The sequence below is a fragment of the Salmo trutta genome, chromosome 19 (genome assembly GCF_901001165.1).
Source record: "Salmo trutta chromosome 19, fSalTru1.1, whole genome shotgun sequence".
In the NCBI taxonomy this organism is placed as follows: Eukaryota; Metazoa; Chordata; class Actinopteri; order Salmoniformes; family Salmonidae; genus Salmo; species Salmo trutta.
The window spans coordinates 42,606,392-42,619,705 of record NC_042975.1 but is presented as its reverse complement, the minus strand read 5'-3'; the positions used below and the strand labels follow the sequence as shown (position 1 = coordinate 42,619,705).

Below are 13,314 nucleotides of genomic sequence, written 5' to 3'. Positions count from 1 at the left end.
GGGTTGCCATCCTCTTCACTCTGTCTTTAGGGACAGCAATCACATCCCCCACAGTCACGGCCTGTCTTAAAGTGGACTTAGCTAGCATTAGCACGTCCACAGCCAAGTCATCCTCTAACCTTTCCCCAGACCCTAACATGGACAGAATGATAAGCGGTGTTAGGACTAGTTGTCTTGGCATATATATATATATATAGATCGGGGTCGGAAGGTTGGTCTGGCTTGATATGTTTCCCCCGAGGACCCAGCCACATGTCACTCAGGCCTGCTGCTGGCCTAGGGGATAAATTGCAGCAGATACGAGATTGACTATCCCTTGACTCAAACACAATATCATAGTTCCATGCCTTTTGGCGTTTGAGATATCTTAATTACGCCATACCGTCTATGTTGTCTGTAGCTTAGAGTTCACACAGAGTTCAATTGATCATATTTTTTAGTTGGTCAGAGTTGGTGATGTCTGGCTGTCTTTTTAGCAATGTCAGATACAGAACACCCTGAGGTGAACCATAGGATCAACAAAATGTGCAACTATGCGCAATGAAAAAGAATGAAATCATTGACCTATTTGGCGGTAGGCTGGCATCGTATCACTTCTACACCGATAAATAAGACATGCAATATTTGTATTCGTTTTATTGCTGATAGTTGGGAACGTTTGTTTTTAAAGGCTGGAATAATTTTCTATGCCGGTTTTGGCCGAGAACCAGAACAATGCGAAATTAAAGTTTAAATTGATATCCGGATTTGGCGCGTCTGAAACTCTTCAATCTGTCACTAAAAGACTACAGGTGCATGCTGCCAAACTCATCAGTGGGAAGGCATCCCTCATGTGTCCCTACAGCAGCGCTCTCAAGGCACAGGCAGTCTCTCAGGCCGCAGAATACTTCTCACTTAGCAGACGCTCTTATCCAGGAGCAATTAAGGTTAAGCGCCTTGCTCAAGAGCACATCAACATATTTTTCAATCAAGGGCACATCAATATACTTTTCACCAAGTTGGCTCAGGGACTCGAACCAGCAATCTTTCAGTTACTGGCCCAGCACGCTTAACCGCTAGGCTACCTGCCGCCCCATTCTCATTCCTCACGCTTTCAATTTGGCTGTTCAATAATGTCAAAAAGGATCTCTTTTTGGTTTGCTTTGTTTTAGCAGCAGCTCCTTCAAATGATTTATTTATGCAGTGTTTTTTTCTCAATATTTATATCAGCTGCTTCTGGGGAGGGGGGGACGCAATGAAATGAAATATGCAAACGGCTACGCGGAGTCATATTGCTGCATGAAATGGATTTTTTTAATGAAGTTACTGGTGGACAAAATGAAGAAGAGTTCTAGGACATTTCTAGTTAGCCTTGTAATCTCCATACACCTAATTTCACCTCTCCATCAATATATCTGTCCACCATACATGTTTGGCTAACAGTACGAGGAACTTCCAGAGGGCTCAACAGGTTGTTATTGTCACGAATCTTGCCCTGGAGGCAGAAATGAGCAATTTCTGCTAGATGGGCCAGCTGCAAAGTACATTTTTTTATATATCGTAAAGATTTATGAAAACAAAAATGTGCTTTTTGGTCTTTAAGGTTAGAGTTAGGCATAAGGTTTAGCAGTGTGGTTAAGGCTAAGGTTAGTTTTAAAATCAGATTTTATGACTGTGGCTGTACCAGCTAGTGACCACTCTGCGGAGCTGCCTCCAAGGCAAGATTCATAAATGCCAACCTACGAGGGCTCAAATCATAAATATCACCATAGCTTATATATGAGAGCAGAGCAGTGATCTATGTCCTCTGAGACACACGATGCTGAGAAGAGCAGAAGTGCAAGCCATATGTCATATGCGCTACAATATGCGACATAATGTATGAACATTGATCTAATCATATATATATATATGTGAAAAGGTAATAATTGCCACAAGATAAATCAGATGTTTTAAAAACTGTTTAATAGATTGGTTTTATGCTGATTATGATATAAAACCACCAGTCTATTGTGTCTGGTCACTGTTTCAGCAAATGTTTGGTTTTGATGTCACCATTTTTACCTTTCAGTGGCTCAGTTGCTGCTATAGCTAGCTTCCGTAGAGCCAACTGTGATTCACAGCTCTCTCTCTCCCCATGTCCAGAGTGAACCGTGTCTGCACCACCTGCCTCCGTCTTACATAAGAGCCTGAGAGTGCAAAGAAACCCTGGGCGGCAGGCGGCGCAGCACGCACGCACACACACAGCTGTGCAGTCAGGGGATACATGCAGGAGAGAACAGCAGCAGAGACGGTCTAGGTAGTAGGTAGGTACTGTACCAAAATGGGAACCCATGATGTTGGACCCAGATGGAGAGGTTTGGAGGATGATGGAGAGCCATAGGGATGTGGAGTGATACAGGAATATTGAGAGTGATATGGGAGTAATGAGGTTTGAAGACTAATGCAGAGCATGTAGGGAATAACCAGGTAAAATGGATGGTGACAGACAACGGGTGGTGTAGGATGACATGGGGGAGGTAGAGTGATACAGGGTATTCAGGAAGGATAATATGGACAGTGTCATAGGATGATGTGGAGATGGTGATGTGATACTGTTTAGAGTAGGATGTGACAGGGAGTGATTAGAGATGAGTTATGAGGAGGGTCGGGGGTCACCCAATCCTAATCATTTGTCTCAAGGGCACCCCGTGTTGCTCTAAAATAAACAATCAATATACAATTTTACAATCATCACGTGACACGCAATACATAATTGGTTAGAAATGAACATGTAAAATATCAATAGAGCGTTTGATGACGGGGCCTTGTGAGTGAGCTGTAGAATGAACCAAGTCTTGATCAGCCTCAGCAGACATACAAAGCTTCCTTTTGATAAATGGTTAATATCCTGCATTAGTTAGATGCTTGTTATGTGATGTATCATAATTTGGGAGGCCAGATGCTCACCTTCAGGGAGCCTTCCATGCTTTAAAACAGAGCACATTCCACAATGTTTCATTACACAGCACTGTACACTAGCGCTTGGCGTTAAAAACTAAGCACATCACTTATAAATGGGGACATGGACGTTACTCAACTTGGGATGGAACAAATGTGTGGCCAGGTGGCAAACCCAACTCTTGTGATGAATAATGTCTGGAGGACTGCTACACCCTTGCAAAAAAACACATGTGAAATTAGCAGTTCACAAGGGATTTGCAGTTTCACAAGCGAAATAGCTATTTTCAAATGTTGAGCTTAAAAATGTCACATGTGAAACCAGATTTCATGTTCACACCACCTTTTCACATGTGAGGAGAATAACATGTTTTTTAATCTCACATGTGAATTGTAGTTTTACGTGTGAAATTTGTGGTTTCACAAGTTAAAAACATTCACAGGTGAAAAACACATTTGCCGTTCCACATGTAAAAAATTGGCACATGTGAAAAAGAATCACATGTGAAACAATCTCATTTGCAGGTTCATATGTAGGAAAACTCCACATGTGAAAATCTCACTTTCACATGTGGAATTGCAAGTTCACATGTTAAAAACAATCACATGTAAAAAATAAAATGAGCATTTTCATATGTGAAAAACTTCTATGTGACTGTTTTTCACACGAACTTTCAATTTCACGTGAAAGTGAAAATCGAATATGCAGTTTCACTGGATAGCCACATTAAACTCCACATTAACTACAATGTTTGTAAACAAAGTAAATGTAAACAAACACTGTATAGCCTAAAAAACATCATTTACAGTATATCATTTTGATATCATGGATGGTCCAGCCTCATACCTCAGCTTTTTACCAAAACTGTGGCAGCAAGACGCCTTTGTTCATGTTTCAATTAAGGATTGCAGCTTTAAACACCTTTAATAGAGTCGTAGTGTTATTATATAGTGGAATCCTCTAGGTAGTGAGTTACTTTAATAGAGTCGTAGTGTTATTATATAGTGGAATCCTCTAGGGAGTGAGTTACTTTAATAGAGTCGTAGTGTTATTATATAGTGGAATCCTCTAGGTAGTGAGTTACTTTAATAGAGTCGTAGTGTTATTATATAGTGGAATCCTCTAGGTAGTGAGTTACTTTAATAGAGTCGTAGTGTTATTATGTAGTGGAATCCTCTAGGGAGTGAGTTACTTTAATAGAGTCGTAGTGTTATTATATAGTGGAATCCTCTAGGGAGTGAGTTACTTTAATAGAGTCGTAGTGTTATTATATAGTGGAATCCTCTAGGTAGTGAGTTACTTTAATAGAGTCGTAGTGTTATTATGTAGTGGAATCCTCTAGGGAGTGAGTTACTTTAATAGAGTCGTAGTGTTATTATATAGTGGAATCCTCTAGGGAGTGAGTTACTTTAATAGAGTCGTAGTGTTATTATATAGTGGAATCCTCTAGGTAGTGAGTTACTTTAATAGAGTCGTAGTGTTATTATATAGTGGAATCCTCTAGGGAGTGAGTTACTTTAATAGAGTCGTAGTGTTATTATATAGTGGAATCCTCTAGGGAGTGAGTTACTTTAATAGAGTCGTAGTGTTATTATATAGTGGAATCCTCTAGGGAGTGAGTTACTTTAATAGAGTCGTAGTGTTATTATATAGTGGAATCCTCTAGGGAGTGAGTTACTTTAATAGAGTCGTAGTGTTATTATATAGTGGAATCCTCTAGGTAGTGAGTTACTTTAATAGAGTCGTAGTGTTATTATATAGTGGAATCCTCTAGGGAGTGAGTTACTTTTGTGCCATTAATATATATAATGATATTGAAAGCAAAACATAAATAGGATAGTGTTGATATCAAAACAAAAGATTGCAAGGAAATAATATTATATTGCGAGAGCAAATTAATTGTATATGGATGCAAAACAATAGTTTTCCCAAAAAATGTAATTAAATAAAACGCCTCCCTCTTCCTACAATTTTCCCTGTCTTTGGTTATTACCCTGGTCTTTGCTTTCGCTTTCTTTTTTCCATTTGCAAGTTCTGGCCCATTCATTCCAGCAACAAAGCTAAGCAGGGTTGGTATTGGTCGGTCCCTGGATGGGAGACCAGATGTAGCTGGAAGTGATGAAAAAAGTTCACCGGGGGAATTTATTTTTTCATGAGGGAAAAAGGTGAAAAATGTAAATGTGAAACTTCACACATGTCCGAAAACCACATCTTACTCATGAGAACATTTCAAATGGGATTTGCATACACGTGTTCGAAAACCACATTTTGTTTCACGTTGTTTTTTGTCAGGACAGGTACGCTACAAATGAACTTTAGGGCCAATACTACAACACTTCTGTCTGCTCTGCTCTGACTCGGGGCCTGCCTCTGTCTATTTGGCTATCTGCTTACCATCTGGTTTGCGCGTGTTTGTTTGCTTGGCTTGTCTCCTCCACCGCTGCTGAAACCTAGTCCCTGAACTGACGCAGCAATGTAGTCCAGTTGGGATCTGAGTTTCCAAACAAATGAATAATTTAAGGCAGTTTTCAGAAAAGCAGGAATAAACTGCATTGCTGTTTTTTCCCCCAGCGGTATAAATCCCTATTCCCCAGCAAAGTGATAGTGGGGCTTTCACCTGAAAGTGCATTTATTCCGCGAAAACCCACTGGCGGTCCACTGACTCCACAAACGGAAACTCCTCCCATTATGCCTCTGTGTTTACTTGTGTTTTCCCTTCAGGTTCACCCCTCAAGCGAAGGAGCTCTATGTCCTGTGACATCAGGGCCTAACACCCACAGGAGCCGCTTACATACTAATCCCTGGCCCCTGAAACACAGAGGGAACCAGGATTTGACACACTTTAACACACATAGAAGCTATATTCCAGCTCTGTTAAAAAAAGATTCTCTCTTCTCATAATCCTTTATTATCCCTGTAATGTGACAGGGTGAATGCAATAAGAGGTCTGGAATGTGAAATTAAGAAATGGGACATAAGCAGCCCTGTGTCATGTTGTTGGGATGTGACTCGATAGTGACACGTAGCAGAGGAATGCTCAGGAAATAATTGCTCCTGGGCCTTGACAAAGGGACAGGCTGGGGACAGTATCTAGAGCAGTGGTCACCAACCGGTCTATCTTCAAGGCATTCCTAGTCGATCGCCAAACATTTCTGTAGAAAAGCCAAAGATAAACCCTTGTGCTCCTATTTGTTTTTCAATTCGTCTCGCGCTGTTGGCACCGAGTGCTAACTCAAGTGTGCCCATTGCTGGCCAGTCAGATAGCTCAAATCACGGTGCCTGGAACTTCCAAGACGCCACAGCAAAGTTTGATACTAAGTGAGATTTCCGAACTGTTAAAACCAACACCAGAAAGAGACTGTCAAATAACGCAGCAAAGAACTCCTGTTTCTATGAGTGAGTTCATGTTTAAGTTTTTATTCAGCACTGTTAACATTGGTTTTTATGAAACACTTTTACAAATAAAACGTGCCTCTCCCTACTTCTACTCTCGCTACAACCAACCAACCAGCACTGCAACTGCAATGAATGAATAGCCAAATGTAGCCTGTTGATAGGCCTGCGTTGTTATTATTGCCGGCTTGTTGTTTCCATTTCAATATCAAGGAATATTTGACTTTCTATGGTCATAGGAACAATATGAATTTGTGCATGAGGCAGAAATAATGCAGTGCGACTCGAGTTCCACCATCAGGTGGAAGACGGTGTCCCCTCTCTCTGGTCAGTCTCACCGGAGGAAAGGAGAGAGCAGGGAACGTATGAGGCGGACCCTCTGCTGCACTCTCCCTCCCTCCACTGAGACTGACCATCAGAAAAATCCAATAAAACAAAAAACCAAATTAGTTCAATTTGTGCTCAGCTGTGCCCCAAGTAATACAACAGATCTATTTAGCTCAAGTTTTGAAATATAATATGGTCTGAGAAGAACAATATTGCCAGGCCAAGCATAGCCAATATGCTGTGATAATGTATTAGGCCTACTGCACAAACCTTACTCCTACAGAACAGTTTTTAATAGGTTAATGTTGCATAGGTTTACGTTTTTTAAGTATTCTTTTTTTTTTTAAGTCTGAGCGGTAGATCTCAGCTTGGATTTTGACTTAGAAAGTGATCTTGACTCAGAAAAGGTTGGTGGCCACTGATCTAGAAGCTAATTGGACAACACTGGGTTTAACTAGGAAGAGTTCCGCTCCATCATTTACAATGTTGTTTTGAATCATCTCTACATTACTGGTCAGAAGGTCACAAGCTTGCAACAAATGCGGCATGTTTGACCACAGTTCCCCATTTTCTTTTCCTTCTAATACAGTAAAAGCTCAAACTTTAGTCTTCACATTCTAAATAACACTAGCACTTTCCATCAGGACTCCATAGCCTGTCAGTCATAGCTCACGATGGAACACAACAAAGGAATCTCCTTAGTCAGCAGCTGCAGCGGAGGCAGGGCAGGGGGGGACCAGCCACTCCTCTCAGTCCAGCCAGTGTTGCTCTGCGACCCGGAAGGCATCATTAGTCTGGTTCACTGGGCCACATTGGGGGATTTGGGGTTAGGCACATCACATCACCCATCTGGGCAAATAACCACGGTTCATTGGGCCATGTTGAGAGCTTTTTGGAGTCTGGCACCATCACAGGCAGCTGCTGAAATATAGATCTTGCCTTGAGAAAAGTGTTGAGTCCAGCCGATGATTCACACGCTACACTGGTCTGTTTGGTGTGAAGCCTGTGAATGTAGCAAATTATGAAGAACAACAAAAATGACAGCTGGCTACAGCACATTGAGGTGGTGAATAGGTCAACCAAAGTGGTGCACTGAGATCAGCTGTATGTGAGAAAGGACCGTACCGACATCATTTGTATGCACAAGAGGCAAGTGTACTCTGAGATTTCCTGTCCTCTGAGGGAACTGTACGTAACTCAGCGTAAGACAGGGTTGTACTGATATCAGCCTGATAAATGTGTGAGAGAGGACTAGGGAGGACTAGGGATCACCTGAATGGGAAATTAACCAGCACTAAAAATGACCTTGTTATACACGGTGAAGACATGAAAAAGATGGCTGCACTGGCCACACACACCTGCAAAATGCAGCGTTTTCTGTAAACAACCCTATTCATTCTACCAAGAAAAAACGTCTACATCCAGACGTTTCTACATTTCACCACATATTGCCATAGAAGTTGCATATGATATGACATGGTTATAAAGTTTCACTTAGGACAAGAAGCCGACAACTTAAAAAAGAACAGAACATGAAAATAAAAGCACAAAACCGAGCCAACTGTCTTAACGTTAATATCTGAGTGTGAAGGAAGCAGGCTCCACCCACCCTGGCCCCTGATGATGGTTTAAATGTTAATCCAGCTGCAGTAGATGCCTACAAGCTGGCCCCGTGTAAAACAGAACACACATTAGTTGTGCCAGGCACCAGAGAAGAAGTGCATACTCAGGGGTTAGTGCAAACTGAACATCGCCGTACCCTTCATTATTCATCCGCTCTGAGGAAAGGCCCCATGCATGCATCCATGATGAACTCACTGCTAGGCTACATCCCTATAGCCTCTTCTCTTCCCTGGACCTGGCCTGCTCCACACAGCCACACGAGACTCCACCAGTCTTCACACAGAGAAGATGTAGTATAGGTCTACTAGGTGAATCTCTCTACTCCAACAGGCTACAGTAAAGATAAACTCTCTCTACTCTAAAAAAAGTATATGGTAGATTCAACGCATCTGTTATATATGAAAATGCTATGTTTGTGCTGTGAGCATGTCAAAGTGTGAATAATGAGTGTGCCTCATAGGTGAGTGCAGACCCTTAAGCCCTACACCCTCCTTTGCATGTAGTCTGATTTGATGGCAGCGTTATGACACAGCGAGTGCTGCTCCAGGCATGGGGCCAGGGTACAGGCCATAGACTTAGACTCAGCCTGTTGGTTTTAGTCAGTGGAAACCCCCCTTGTGAGTTTTAACTTTAAGTAAATTAATCATGTTGATGCCCTTTTTTCCCCCAGACGACAGATCCAGAATGCTGTACATTAAAAACCAGCACAACTCAAGAGGGCTCCGCAAGTTCCGTAGTTCAGGGCTCTAACTCGTAGCTCACACTTTTTCCTCATAACCGTCCAAATCATTGGACTGATAGGATCCTTCTCCATACATCATGTACACATCGCAGATGTACCCGGAGTCATTAGTGTAGTTAGGAGCACTAGCTGATTAGGAGCCCATCATTCAGATCAGTGGGCAGCACAGAGACTGATCTGCTATCATTAAGAAGGCCAGAGTATAAACGTACCCAGGACCTCCATCTGAACAGAGGTCCTCTTGTCTGAGCTGAATTCTGCCATTTACTGAGTACTGCCCAACCAGCAATGAATATAAATGTGCCTCTCTCCTTAGACCAGAGTGTGTGCATTCACTTGCATAGTCACAATGCACTCTCCTGTGATGTGCATCTGATCATACCTGTGTGGGAGTGTTTGTGCGGGTGTGTGTTTTACATGTGTGACTGTTAGGGCGTATGTTGATGACAGTGATCCATATTAAAAATTGCCTTTAAAGTGGCACTCCAGTCTCCTTTTCACCTCATTTAACACCTGATTTACTTAGCAAAAGGCACATCTCAATAGGAGGTCCAGGTAAGTCATGACATGGCACAAGTGTGTGTGGGGGTGCTCCTCAAGTAAGAGGGAGGCCGATGACATCACGACTTCCCATCAGACCAACTCTTTGAATGCCCTACTCCTTGAAGTTACCAGTTGTGTATAAAAAAAAAAATACACAACATTTTTTTGTGTGTGTACTTTACTGTATTTATACTTGGGATATCGCTTTTCAACAGGAAAGGTAAAACAAAAAAGTCGCTGCAGGACGTTGAAAGAAATCACAAATGCCATCAAACACACGGCAATCTATTTAATCTATGGTGGAGGGATCTGGCACGCGCACTCTGAGAGCACAAAGCCTACAACCCTTATCTTATCAAGTGAAATAAGAAATAAGTCCCTACGTAGCCAACGGGGCTAGCGATGGGCGCAATTAAGCCCCTAAATGGCTCCTCGGTTGGTGAGCAGCACTGCCGGTCCGACTCATAGGCATATCCTGAATCAAATCAAATCTGATACCGACCGTCTTGGTTCCATTTTATTATTGAGTAAGACGGAAAGACAACTCGGCATCGTGGGTTGTTCTGCGGATAATAGCCAGCCATAATGTTACCGTCAAAACGTCAGGAGGCGACAGTTTATCAACAGGCAAAGGCCACTGATATAGCCCACTGTTGAAGGAAAACGTTACCAATTCACAGGAAGATTTGCCAATTGACATTTCATTTCCCAACAGTGACAGTGCGCCAGGATCGATACATGGGAAGAACCTATGGAGCAACCGCATCACCCAGATGCTTGCGCACACATAAAAGCTATAGGAAATCATGACAATTATGTTTCAAAAAGGTAGGAATAGGCTTACCCCAAATATTCCCAATAAGCGTGAGAACGCGAGGGTCTCCCTTGAAGATGTGTCTTGTTCGCTCTCTTGTTTTATGGGGTTATGGTTTACGCCATTTCTTTCTTTTGCATGATTATTTCTCAGGAAAGTGACGTGTCGCAGGCTTTCGCACATCAATTCACCTTCTCGGTGTCGGTCTGTCTCCCCCTTTCCCCCCCCAAAACACCTAATGCCCCCTCCTTCTGTCTTTCCTCTTTCTGACAACACCCTTCTCTCTCTCTCTAGTCGACAGATAGCTCACCACATGTTTGATACCGTAAGAGAAAGCAGAGAAAATAAAACAATAATAAAAACAAATGCGTATAACGCATTAGCGGCTAACTCAACGCAAAGGATGCTCGTCTTCTCTCCGTCTCTCCATGGTGATACATTTCCACGGTGCCTCCCTCTGTTGCGAGAAGGCCAACATTAACGAATTATTTAAATGAATAAAATAAAGACTCTCCAAACAGGGTTTCAGACCTCTCCTTTGCTTAGCCTATTTGCGTTTCGTCGTTGATGTTTAATATTGGCTACAAAGGGGAGCTATGACTGGATCTTCCGTTTCGTTGTGGCTTCGTTTGGCATATCATAATTACTTTTACAGGATTGTTGCCTAACGATGTTCATTATTTTGCAGCCTCTCGCTCGCGAATATTCTTCGGCTGCTGCCTTAGATGAGCTGCTTGTGTGTTTCATCTCTCTCTCTCTCTCTCTCTCTCTTTCCTGTTATTCTCTCTCTCCTGTTCTCTCTCTTAATTTCCCTCTCTCTTTCTTTTTCTCTCTCTCTCTTTTTCTCTCTCTCTTTTTCTCTCTCTTTTTTACATTTTTCTCTCTTTCTCTCTTTTTAAAACTGACACACGCTCACTCGAATTCACTCAAAGCTACTGCAGATTGAGTGCGGTTCCCATTTTTGCCACAATAAGGATGTCTTATTATCTGCCGAAGCCACTCTGTATCTGTGAAATAATATTTACATAAATGTTGTTTTGTCCACACTCGGAGCAGTTTTAACTCTATCGAATAAAGTAGATTTTTCAAATGGAGATCTGCATCTGGGTGACGTCATAACATGTTAAAGCGATAGGAATATTTTCCTTCTCCCTCGTCGACAGATAACCCATCTGAGATACAGCAGCACCGGGTCTCGGTATCTTGAAATAAAGCATCTGTATTCAGTATCCGATGACTTCAATGAACCATGCTACTGTGATGTTGCATTCAGTCCTAAAAAATGTGTTATATGTATAGGCGATGCCAGAGTAGCCTATGATGCCAGAGATTCACTTCTGTGGCACCTTGGGAGAATCTCAATTGCATACTCCTCACATCCTCTCTCCTCGCCTCCTTCTCAAAACCTACTGGAGGAGGAGTTTCTCTGACTTTCTCATCCAATAAGTTTTGAGAAGGAGGTGAGAAGAGAGGACGCGAGGAGTATGCAATTGAGGTTTATGGCGCCGAAGGCGTGGATGTCGATTAAGGCAGCCCCCCTGCACCTCTCTGATTCAGAGGGGTTGGGTTAAATGCGGAAGACACATTTCAGTTGAAGGCATTCAGTTGTACAACTGACTAGGTATCACCCTTTCCCTATTCCTTCTGTGGACCCTGTCTTGCTCAGTCTGAATAAAATCTATACTGTATAGCCTTGGTATTCAATGGGCTGAGGAAAGGGATATGATTATTGGCTGGTGTTTCAGTGGGCTGTTATTCTGTAGCAAGCAAAACTCAGATGTCATGTTAAAATGAGAGAGGGGGTGGGTTGTTGGGTGCTGGTGCCCCCGGGGGGTCTGTGACCACTCATCACAGGTAAGGGGAGAGCAGAGGACTGACAGAGAAGAGAGCTGGCCGCTGCAGGCGCATCATCCGCTCTGTGAGTCCGTGTGATTAACCACAACAACAAAGCAGAAGAGCTGCCCAAGCCAGCCCCAGGGCTTTTACTCAGCAACTCTGCGTGTGTGTGTGTGTGTGCATGCCGTGTGTCCCAGGAGATCGTATTGTTTAGGTTAGGACATGGGTCAATAATGTGTGTGTCCCAGGAGATCATATTGTTAAGGTTAGGACATGGGTCAATAATGTGTGTGTACCAGGAGATCATATTGTTTAGGTTAGGACATGGGTCAATAATGTGTGTGTACCAGGAGATCATATTGTTTAGGTTAGGACATGGGTCAATAATGTGTGTGTACCAGGAGATCATATTGTTTAGGTTAGGACATGGGTCAATAATGTGTGTGTCCCAGGAGATCATATTGTTTAGGTTAGGACATGGGTCAATAATGTGTGTGTACCAGGAGATCATATTGTTTAGGTTAGGACATGGGTCAATAATGTGTGTGTACCAGGAGATCATATTGTTTAGGTTAGGACATGGGTCAATAATGCGCTAGAGTTCTATGAGTTTCAATCGTGAATCGACTGTTCATACACAGTTGTCCATATGAAGTTGTAAATGTATGGGTTTGTTGGGTTTGTTATGTAGATGATAGCTTGCAGGTTTCTACGTCCGAGGTTGTAAATGCTAAGAAAGGTCACACACACACATACTGTACACACACACACACACACACACACACACACACACACACACACACACATCAACCCCTAGCCCACCCCGCCTGTGTATGTCAACAACTTTGGGCTTGATTAAATCTGTATCGCGAAAGTTCAGCGCCATAGCGCGACTGAAACGTAAAAGTAATTTCAGATTGACCTGTCCTACGCTGTGTTTACCGTGGATGCAGAGTGTCTGCGAAAACAGGAACATTGGCTTTACATTTCAATCGTGCTATAGTGCGGAACTTCTGCCATAAGGATTGAATCAAACCTTTTATTTCAGACATATAATGTTGTTCGTCTATATTCATCTCAGTCTGGGCCATGGTCTCACAGACAGTAGTCATCACC

The 13,314-nt window shown here is 42.5% G+C and overlaps 1 protein-coding gene across 2 annotated transcripts in view; it reads right to left on the bottom strand.

Moving 5' to 3' along the window:
* The window catches only part of LOC115154626 (neuroligin-2-like), a 79,729-nt gene extending 68,610 nt beyond the window's left edge, over positions 1-11,119 (bottom strand). For both annotated transcript variants that reach the window (XM_029701066.1, XM_029701067.1), the window contains exon 1: positions 10,393-11,119. The gene's annotated coding sequence lies outside the window, so the exon portion shown is untranslated. The remainder of the gene's footprint in view (positions 1-10,392) is intronic.
* Positions 11,120-13,314: the final 2,195 nt, after the last annotated feature.